Source organism: Nannobrachium achirus (assembly GCF_963921795.1).
Source record: "Nannobrachium achirus genome assembly, chromosome: 22".
In the NCBI taxonomy this organism is placed as follows: Eukaryota; Metazoa; Chordata; class Actinopteri; order Myctophiformes; family Myctophidae; genus Nannobrachium; species Nannobrachium achirus.
Genome location: NC_137829.1, coordinates 26,065,370 through 26,077,401, shown reverse-complemented (window position 1 = coordinate 26,077,401; position 12,032 = coordinate 26,065,370).

Below are 12,032 nucleotides of genomic sequence, written 5' to 3'. Positions count from 1 at the left end.
GCTGTACAGTAAATATGATTTTAATCCCAGAAGATGAAGTTATGGACTACATCTTTACATCTAATTATATATTGTATATTGTTTTAGTGTTCTTTTACAGTCAATTAAAAACTGGTGGGCTATACACAATTCAGAAACCTGTCTACCAATAACATTGTCGATGGCGATGGGGACTACAAGCTAATAGAAAGACTTTCCATTCTTGGAAAGTTAACATGTTGAAATAGAAGACATATTATTGCATTCATAAAATAAAGAATTTCATTTTAAAAAGTCAAACCTGATGATCAAACCTGCCTACGGATGATGTCACTGATAGGCAAGCTTATGAACTGTCCACAGTCCTCCTGTGTCATGACTTATTTCTGTCTACTCACTCTGTCAGGAGTCCTGACACAGAGTGATGGTACCATAATGAGCATTAGAGACCAGTTACATGAACAAAAGGTTGAAATGGGTGAAATGGTCCTTTAATCCCTTTGCAACATGTTGTGAGCCTGTAGATCTGCATTTTTTGCTGCATTTTGGAAATTCATACTTTAATATATTTTCTTTGTATTATTATTTTAGTTTGCCTACTGTATACTGTATGCCCAGGGATGCCAGGTTGAAAGTGATTAAAAACACGGTTACTGACACTCTGTATGTCATATGATTCTACAGCCAAGAATCATGCAGACTTCCAGTTCCCTTTCCATGTTGTATTTATAACATCATGTTGCCATTCATCTCAGTTTATCAAATGCAACATCCAGTTCATCTCATGGTCAGTGGGGTTTACAATTCATAGCCTGTGGGTGGAGAATGGAGATTGTAAGGATTCTAATGCAAACACTTGCACCTTGGTGAGGTGAACTACTCTGCATTGCTTGCTCAGCACATAGTGGTCCATTCTCCCACCTGGTGTCGTGACCTGTGAGGCATGTAACCTGCCCTCACCTTGAGTTCAACAGACCACACAAACAGTACTTTTACGTCCACCGTTGCCCTAGGTGGCTGTGTAATATGAGCTGTCCAAAGAGGTGAACCTGGAAGTGTATTGTCTCTGGTCAATAGGATAGGAGAAACTGGAGAGATGCCTGTTTTGAACAGGGGGTGCAGGGGGCCCCGCACAGGTGAGAAAGCTTTTCTTTACAGCTTAGCTGCAAGAGCAAAAATACATAATAAACTAAACTGTATGATATACTATACTAGTGGTTTTCAAACTTTTTGTGCCCAATTAAGGCAAACCAATGGGCAAGTCACAATATCAAGGCAAGGTGATCTACAAGCTCACAACTAGGGATGGGGCTGTAACCGTTTTTTACTATTAATATTAGGCTCAGTATAATTGTAAAGAGGAAACAATTCTCAATTCCAGTCAAGGCACCAACTGTGTAGGTTGATTTGAGCAATGGAACACTGCTAATCTGGACATAATGTCCCAAATCACTCAATTATGAAACACATTTTTCGCCTTGTTGAAAGTTTCGTTTTCCACATTCACTCAAAATGTATTGCATTACTCAAGAAAGGAGATTTTCTTTCACCACCAGTAAACTAAAACCCAGGACTGTTTTACAACAGAGTAGTGTAGCCATAGCCATTATATACCCTACATGCTGTGTTCCATTAATTACACACGCAAACACCGCTTTTGTTTAGAAAAGTGTGTGCCAAACATTTTAATGGCTATATTTTGTTGCTCTGGCACCTTTGGTTTTAGGAGACCTGAAAGCCAGACCTCTGGTGAGATCGGAGGGCCAACTCCTTGCGTTTCACTGTAATGAAATCAGCACTAACGGGTGGAGGAAACCAAACCCACAAGTTATCGGACAGACGAGGGAAACATGCCCATAATGCACAGCAGGCATAGTTATTCAGTTGCACTCAATGAAGGCATTCAGCCAGCTGTTGTACCAAGGCATCAACCCAAAACTGGTCACTGCAATGTAATGTAATAATGACAGATGCATTGCCCCTCCTCTGATCGTTGACTGTAGCACATAATTCCTAGCCTAGCACAGCTAAACAATCCACCCATGTTAGAACAAAGGTGGGGATACTATACTGCAGTTAGTTAGCTGCATTATAGTCTGGCCAAGCAGGTTACATAATTCCATCCTGCCTCTTATACTTTTCTTAAAATATATGAATATGGGAACTTGATGATGAACAAGACACACACATGTACTAGGGACCTAAATGTCTAGAATGCCTTTAACTATTTATTTTTTGTTATATAGCCATTCTAAGCTCACAAGGTATTGATGTAGATTGGCAAGATAGGGCCCTGACTGAGTGAGGTGAAGTCGATCAGATTTTTCCCAGCATCTGAGTTTGGAAGTTTTCTGAGGCACCTGCATGTACTGTAATAAGCATGTGGACCGAAGCATGTAAAAACATGTGTATGTGTATGAATTAATCTTCACATCATCAACAGCGCAAACTAATTTTATTCAAATGCAACATGAACCTCAGCAACACACATTGCTAAGATGTTATTTTAAATATTTATTTGTCACAACATAACTATGTACCATTAATCCTGAAAATGTCATTGCAGTAGTGGTGTCATGCCGAAAATGCACAGCAGGCATAATTCTGAGAATGTATTCTGTCATTCACTGATTGCAGACATTCTCAAGTATTGTAATGTGCACACTGTGATACAGACATGACATCAGTGACCCTATCTCCTAAAAAAACTGGTGCACACAAATACCTCTCACTGTTTTACAGTGAAAGTGCATGAATGGCCCAATGACTGTAGAAGTTGTGTCTGCGTCAGTGGCTGTGTGAAGCATGGCGTTAAATCACAGTGTGTGAAAGCTCCTGATCCCGGTCCTGTTGTGACAGTGCCGTGGTCCTTTGTAGGGGGAACGGTCGCAGTAAATCTACTCTGCTCCTCTCTCACAAAGGACTGCTTCCATTTATGGCTGCTGGGTGGGGGGTGTGCCTCTGAATCAACAATGAGGGGAGTGGGACCTCGCAGACCTCAGTGAATTCTTTCTCAGGCTGGCCCTACGGATGACACAAGGAATTCTGGGGGGACTCCTTTGTTCTGTCTGCAAAGTGCAAAATTGTGTCGCTTCGGTAAAAAGGAATGCCCTCCAGATTGTGTTAGCATTATGTAATAAGCGTGCATTTACAGGTGATGATTGCAATGTTATCTGGGCCCCTTCCCACATAGGTAAACTAATTATGCATTTCCCATTTATGTTATACTGACCAAATCAGAAAATAGAGGAAGCTTTTGTCATTGTACTTGGACTAAATAGATTTATCTTATGTTCTTTTGGGATATGTAATACATGTGTAGTGAAGCACATTCACATAAGTATCAATCACTAAATACTATACGAGGTCAAGTGAACATTTCCTCCCAGTTGCCTTTTAAGCTCACCATGACGAATGCAAAGGAAACATGTACTTAATCATGAGCACCAACCTAAAACGTTCTAGACATAAACCTAATATCTTCTGTAGTCCTGCAGAATCAGTGCAGATCAGAACCTGTTTTCAAGGACAATTGATTATGGTTATTTGATGATATGAGTGTATAGAATCATTAAACACGTGACGTATACATTTCTGGATAGTAATTATGGTACATGTGAATTCTACCTTAAATTTAGCCTATGTTTGCGGACATTAGCTTGGATCACCTATCATTAGCTTGCAACACTGAAATAATTAAATCAACAACCCATTGCTTCTTTGGATGTATTGAAAGAGCCTAAAAAAACGAAATGTATAACGTGATTTGACTAAAAGCGGGTTGCCAAGGTTATGAATGCTCCAATACTCCCAGCAGGACATCAGCTCAGGGAATCCCACAACAGCCTCTCTATTGGGCTGGAAACCTGCCCACATTTCACACAGTTGTTACACTCACACACTTCAACAATTACTGCCCCTGCTGACCTTTTAATGTGTAGGCTATGTAGCAAACTGGCCCTGGGCTTAGATGAATGTACTGGGGGGGGGGGGGGATTATGATTTCATACCTGTCTGTTTGTGTGTGCATGTGTATGTGTACATGTGTACATGTGTGGCCTATCACACAGCAGCCACTGTGCCCTCATGTAATACCCCCCACACAGAGTATGACATATAAGAGCAGAATGGCCTCAGTGTGAAAATTGTCAATGGACATTTCCAGTGAAAACAGACAGCAGCGGTTACCATGGATTCCACAGATTCCTAACAAGTCGTATGGACAACGAAAGTGGGTCATTGCGTTATTCTGTATACAGAATACAGTATTCTTATGACTTGCCTTATTACTCTGTTTTTATCTGGTGTAAACCAGATCTTTAAAGAGATGAGTTTGTGGCGAGACTTTCAGGCGACCTATTTGCCGATTGGCTGTCCATGTCACATGGTAACCGAGCTAGTTTCATGATTGGGAGCGGCCCTCCAGACTATGGGGTGGACAGTACTGCATTAGGGCCAATAGCAGGGGACTTTACCTCTCCTCCAGACTATGGAATCCTGGACTGGTGTAATGAAATATTTTGTCCAGCAGGGAGCACCATTCCTTCACACTTCACAGGCCAGGGCCTGTGGTCACACATTTCTGGACACCAATGCCTGTGTAACATCCATGCATTCATACAACTGCGAGTCTGCCGCTGTGTGCTTGATTTGGCTGTACACGCTGACTTGTTCATCAGGAAACATGCTCCCTCGTCGATTGGATTTTACAAAACAGACCCGCGTCGTCACATTGAATCCTGTTTAAGAAGAGCTTAAAACACAACTTTCTAATGTTACATTGATGACGTGAGGAACGCTAAAGTCGTCTTGGTTACATAGTAGGCTATGCGAAAATAACAAAGCTCAGAGTCGCAAATTCAATGATCGCTGCATCAGCACACACAAAACACGGGCGTGAGAGAAGTAAATGAATGAAATGGACATCACGTTTAGCCGATTCAACGATTCCAAAAGTCATACGATTGGAAGTTATTGCTACATGCGGCTACATGCGTCTCGCTGTTGCTGCTGTTTTGTCAGGCAACAGCCAGGGTCCAGGGAGTGCACAGAATTTTAGAGAGGCATGGGCTGACATTTCTAAAAGGGCCTTTTCATACGGATAAAAGTTAAGGGCTCAAGCCCCTTTTGCTGTATGTGCGCACGTGCCTGGCGACCAGCGCATCACATTACAGACATCATTTCAATCCGTTTCTTTGCAAAAACACATTTCTTTTAGAAAACATTTGTATTCTTGTTTCTCCCAGTGTTATGGTTTTTAATGTGTAAATATAGCACTTTATTACGGGGAAAAACGTGTGTAGGCCTATTTTCCTTTTTTAAATCGCTAAAATAGCGCATTTTTGAACACATTTCCTTAACGGTTAACGGTTAATTAACTGATAAGGCCTGACGGTTATCGGTTAAGAAAAAATCTCCATTTGGCCATCCCTAGACATATAGCCTACAGTAAGTTAGAATATTATGAAATATACATGAGAAAGAACACCAACACTAACTTCAACACACCAATCCACCAGATTTTAAATTGACTGTGTGTCGATTCTTGTTATGTTTCTGTGTAATGTAATTGTAAATGTTTATGTTGTGTAAGTTGTAACTTCACCTGTATAAAAGGTAGAAAACAAATAATAGGCTAATAATAATAGTACTAGTAATTAGAAAGATGCAATTGGAAATTGCAAGTGTGGTTGCCATGACTAGATTCTGCACAGAGAATGCTGCTTCCTGATTGGCTAAGTGTTATCCAGAACATAAATGCTGCTTCCTGATTGGCTAAGTGTTATCCAGAACTATAGAACTATAATTAGTTGCTAGAACTATAATTAGTTGCTTAATGCTTACAGCAACCACACTATATAATAATAACCAGTAAGACGTCACGCCTAAGCCAGATGGCCATGTCTTAATATTTATGACATCAGGGATCTCCATATATGGGCATAAAAGGGATTTGGTTCCCCTGGCATCACAGGGATCTCCATGTCATAAAATTATCTGTATTCACATATTTTCTTCAGTGCAATCTCTCGAGACAGAGTCAATGATGGCTACGGAAGAGAGACAGACCGAGTGGGCGTCGCCCTTTCTTTGATGATGGGTTCCCAGGTTGTCTTCAGAGTGACCCTGTCCACACCTGACGTTCCCCACAGGAAAAGGTAAATAATCAATAAAGGTCTATCAATGTCGTAAACCAGCGATTCCAAATCTGTAGTTCTTTTCTGGGAATGAGGATATTGCATTGCATTTGAGTGGGCCACAAACACATTCTAGAGTAGTTGGGGACGGAAAGGGAGATGTTAGACCAGGGGTGGGCAACTTTGATGATGGAGAGGGCCACTATATTTCCACCTTCACTCCAAAGGGCCACATTGCATATTGCCAAGTCCTACTTTGTCATTCTAGTATCTCATTCAAAAGAAGCTGCGATGCGTTTTGAGCTTGTAGATCGGCTGTTTTTGCTTCTTTTGAATTGGAATCATGATTTTCTTTGATTTTTTTATCCTGAAATGTAACATTTTTATTTAATTTCAAACGCATTTAGTTATATACTCATATTAAATGTATTAACTTAAATACAAATATATTGTACATAATACATTTTAATACTACCATGCTAGTCATTAAGCTACTAAAGACTGACTGAATTAAGGCAGGTCATGTTTGGAATTATAACAGCTGAAATCAATAATATATCAGTATTCCAATATCAACCTGCGGGCCGCATTAAGTGAACGTGGGGGCCTTATGTGGCCCCCGGGCCGCCAGTTGCCCATGTATGTGTTAGACCCACGGGGGAAAATCCAACCAGCTGATGGGGGTGAAAATATAGTCTATGCCTCCTGGCAGAGATGATTACTTTTACTTATTTGTGCTGATGCAATAATGATTAATTGTATTCATTCATTGGCTGTTGTACTGACGCAATAATAGATTTGTTTTATGGCCATTTCCGCAGAACATGGTGGGGATCAGGGACTGGTTGTGTTTCAAACATTCCCAGAATTTGTAATTCTGCTGACTCTTCCTTCCTGCTGCTATAGGAAAGCGAGAATTGACTGCCCTAGAAACAATGGGAACCAAGCAGGATGGATGAGGAGAGAGGGAGTAGTGGGGTACGGGATGGAGGTTCTCTGTATGCTACTAAAGCCTGAGTTCTACTTGGTTGCACGCTGGTACCGCACACCTAAAAAGCCAACCTACAAGCTCACAAGGCGTCACTCTGCGCTGTGACCTTGTTGTAGATTAGCTCATTTTGCTGCACGACATGCAGCTAGAAATCAGGTGTGCTGACAATTCATAGTAAGAACACTGCAAACCAAAACGTACTCGAGATCCCATTAATCTGCAGCTGTTGTATCATGGTCCACACAAATGTTCCTGCATTCTTTCCCAGTGACCAGTGACCTTATCCTCTGATAGATTGCACCAAAAGTAACACACAGATTTCTCACTTAACTGTTGTACAGCCACATTTCTTGTAGTTGAAGTGAAGGTAAAGCAAATCACAGTCATAAAAAAAGGTAAATATTTCCTGCGTTTTTCTGCCTGCTTATTTATAGTGGAAAGTGGACAGGAAACGGGGGGTGAGAGAGACGTGTCAGTATAGATAGTCGGGAATGGGACTCGAACCCAGGTTACATTAGTGCCTAGGTGCCTGGACTTTAATGGAACACAAAGGGCCTTTGAACATGTGAACCAACAAGTGGGTGTTGAAGTCCACTATCGATGTGGATGTGCACGTAGGTTAAAGGCCCTGCTTCCTTAGAGAAGTTTGATGTGCCACAGGCTTCCTACCTCATATACGCTCTGACTGTCACTCATTATTGCTCTGCAGAAGAGGGGGGCTTCCTGGTATTGTCCTATGCTATGTGGTGGCTGTTTTCATAAATGTCTCCACCAGCCGAAGGCATGGGGGAGAGTATGTTTTCCCCTTCGTCCGTCCGTGCGTCCGTCCGTCCGTCCGTCCGTGCGTGTGTCCGTGCGTCCTCGCAGTTTGTGTGCACCAAATCTCAGTCGCCGTTGGCCCGGGCGCTGCCAAAGTGAGCACACACATTCCCTGGATGCCAATCTAGAACCTCTGCCCTAAATTTTTCAAATAGGCCTTTTCTAGCGCCACCTAGTGGCCGATGTTTGAAAAACACATTTCTGTGCACTACTCTTACAGATTTTGTCCAAAAATCCTACAAATCGGTAGGCAGTATCTTGACAGTCATATGATCGACACGGATCTGTCCAATTTAGCATATTCCATCCTGATTGGCTAAGATTGGCTTCCAAAATGTGTAGGATTGAGCCGTTTTGAACAAAATGCCTCAAATCCCAAACGCAAAGTGCAATTATCATGAGATTGTGCACACACGTTCCCACTAGGTCGAGGAAGAAATGCCACTTCAAATTTTTGAAATCAGCCTCATGGTGGCGCTATAACAGGCCGATTTGTGGTTTTACCTATAACTCCACCGATCAGTTTCAAACTTTGTAAGCACACTCCCTAGAGGCTAAGGATAAACCTTTGCCCTGCATTTCTCACATCAGCCTTTTATAGCGCCACCTTTGGGCCGACTTATGTAAAACACATTTTTGAATATTACTCCTTGAGATTTTATCCAAAAATCACGCAAATCGGTACACAGTATCTCTATAGTCATGTGATCAAGTCCGATCCGTCTGATATTTCATATTCCATCCTGATTGGCTAATATTGGCTTCCAAAGTTTGCAGGATTGCTCCGTTTTTGAACAAAATGCCTCAAATCATCAACGCAGCTTGCGATTACCGTGAAATTTGCCACACATATTCCCACTAGGTCAAGGAACAAATGCTACCTTTTTCACATTGGCCTGTTATAGCGCCACCAGCAGGTAGACTTTAGCAAAACACATTTTTGGAACACAATGCTTCAAATCATGCATGCAGCGTCCGATTGCCATGAAAGATCTAAGGTGAAGAACATATGCCACCCTTTTTACATTGGCCTATTATACAGTAGCACCACCAGGATGCACAGCCTGGTGGAGACCTGTGCTCGGAAGAGCACTGCTTCTAGTTGTTGTCTGCTTTTGTGCCAACCACATACAACTAAAACACAGGTCCTTAGAGGAAATTCGTTGAGGAAATTTGCAACTGCTGAGTAGATAGAAATCACTGTAGGATGAAAAAGAATGTAACTGAAATTTAAGTCACCTGGATAGTTAGGAATGTTGTTGTTTTTTTTTGTGTGGGGAAAGGCATTCCAGAGGCAACTAGAAGCAGTGCTCTTCCGAGCACAGGTCTCCACCAGGCCGTGCGGGTGGCATATGTTCTTCACCTTAGATCTTTCATGGCAATCAGACGCTGCATGCATGATTTGAAGCATTGTGTTCCAAAAAATTGTTTTGCTAAAGGCTACCTGCTGGTGGAGCTATAACAGGCCAATATGAAAAAGGTAGCATTTGTTCCTTGACCTAGTGGGAATATGTGTGGCAAATTTCACGGGAATCGCAAGCTGCGTTGATGATTTGAGGCATTTTGTTCAAAAACGGAGCAATCCTGCAAACTTTGGAAGCTAATATTAGCCAATCAGGATGGAATATGAAATATCAGACGGAACGGACTTGATCACATGACTATAGAGATACTGTGTACCGATTTGCGTGATTTTTGGATAGAATCTCAAGGAATAATAGGAAAAATTGTGTTTTACATAAGTCGGCCTCCTGGTGGCGCTATAAAAGGCTGATGTGAAAAATGCCGGGAAAGGGTTTTTCCTTGGCCTCTAGGGAGTGCGCTTACAAAGTTTGAAACTGATCGGTGGAGTTATAGGTAAAACCACAAATCGGCCTGTTATAGCGCCACCATGAGGCTGATTTAAAAAAAATTAAGTGGCATTTCTTCCTCGACCTAGTGGGAATGTGTGTGCGCGATTTCATGATAATTGCACTTTGCGTTTGGGATTTGAGGCATTTTGTTCAAAACGGCTCAATCCTACAAACTTTGGAAGCCAATTTTAGCCAATCAGGATGTAAATATGCAAAATCGGACAGATCCGTGTCGATCACATGACTGTCGAGATACTGCCTACCGATTTGTAGGATTTTTGGACAAAATCTGTAAGAGTAGTGCACAGAAATGTTTTGTGAACATCGGCCACTAGGTGGCGCTAGAAAAGGCCCATTTGAAAAATGTAGGGCAGAGGTTCTAGATTGGCATCCAGGGAATGTGTGTGCTCACTTTGGCAGCGCCCGGGCCAACGGCGACTGAGATTAGGTGCACACAAACTGCGAGGACGCACGGACGCACGGACGGACGGACGCACGGACGGACGGACGGACGAAGGGGAAAACATACTCTCCCCCATGCCTTCGGCTGGTGGAGACAATGAGCAGCATGCCTGTTAAAGGTCCTTGCATGATTATTGGGAGAAAATACAACAAGGGGAATTGTATACCGTAATTCAATAGATCCTCATGTCCCCAAAACCTAGAGATAGAGGTGCTCCCTGATCCAGAAAAGTTTGAGAACCACTGGTGAAAACAAAGTTGTTCCACCAGAAGACAAATGCTGTCTTTCAGACATTTGCAATGAGAGGAGAGGCTAACCTGATGTGTGGACTTAAGATAATTTAATTCAGAAGAAAGGAAAGTAGAATATATTTCATAAGACTGTGTTGTTGTAAACAAAACGTTTGGAATGAATCAATATAAAGTGAGGACATAAGTGGGAGTGGAAGAGATCAATTCACACCTCTGTGTGCTTTGAGGTCTGTGTGCTTTGTTTGTGCAAGTGAGATTGAAGATTGGATGCTTCCTGTTCTCTGACATGACATCCTTGTGTTCATATGGCCACACAGAAATATACTCAATGTTTCACTATCCTAACTTTCATAATGTGTTTATAAAAACATTATGTGCAATATGTACTGTACCATTGAACACAATCCAACTGTAAAGTATGATGAATGATAGGCACTCAAAACCATGATGTCAGTATATCATAGTAACAACTACTTCCTACTAATAATAGTTCTTAGTTCCTAATAATTTCCAGCAACTCTGGCAGGCTTCTGGACTGAAAGAGTGATAAATAATGGATGATCATTTCAATAAGCATTAGGGTAAATTATTGATGACACAAGTGCATCTATTAGGTATGCGTTTAGGCTTTCAAATATCCTTACTTAGATCACTAAGTAAATAAACTCACCAGAATATATATATATATATATATATATATATATATATATATATATATATATATATATATATATATTTATTTTTTCATTGCTGTACGACACAGTATGAATTATGCTTAACAGATATTTAAATCTGAATGTCTGATGCTGAAGGCCAGGACCACTGGGAGCGATAATACACATATGGGGCAGAGCAGCGCACTAAAAGCCACTTGCACCTGTCTCTTGTCCTTTGGCATAATTTTCATGTCAGCGAACACAGAAATGGCTCTGCTGTACCAGCTGCTCTGGGTAATACATGAGAACATAGGAATTAAAATCAATTAACTGGACACCGTCACCATGACAACAGGACTACTGAAATGGGATGAACTGAGAGGATGCAATGCAGTTATAATAATTGTGCATTTCAGTATAGCAACATGGATGGTCATGAGAAAATGCTGCCTGTGTAGCACAGTTTGAACAAAACCACGAATGAGATTGGTACACCATGGTGTGGCTCTGATCTCATGAGGCAGTGGTGGTCTGGCATGCCCAGCCCAAGCCACATTTAGCAGCATGCTGGGTTGTACTCGCTATTCTGGCACCGACACATCCTGAAGTTGAGTATCAGCACACTGAGACTGTAGCGCTATGGTGTGAAATCCCCTCACTCTGGTACCTCAAAGTGATGACTCAAGGCATTCCCATGAGGCCACCACCTGCTCCTCTCTATGGATCATGACAATATTTACACAATATTTTTCATCTCAAGCTTACATGTGACAAGACAATAAAGTCGCAAATAATCAAACACCTTTTCTCAGGTGCGTTGCCAATTATTTCATCCAATCAGGAGAGACTGACCATTTATCAGCTTCAATTTAGTGTTAGTTAC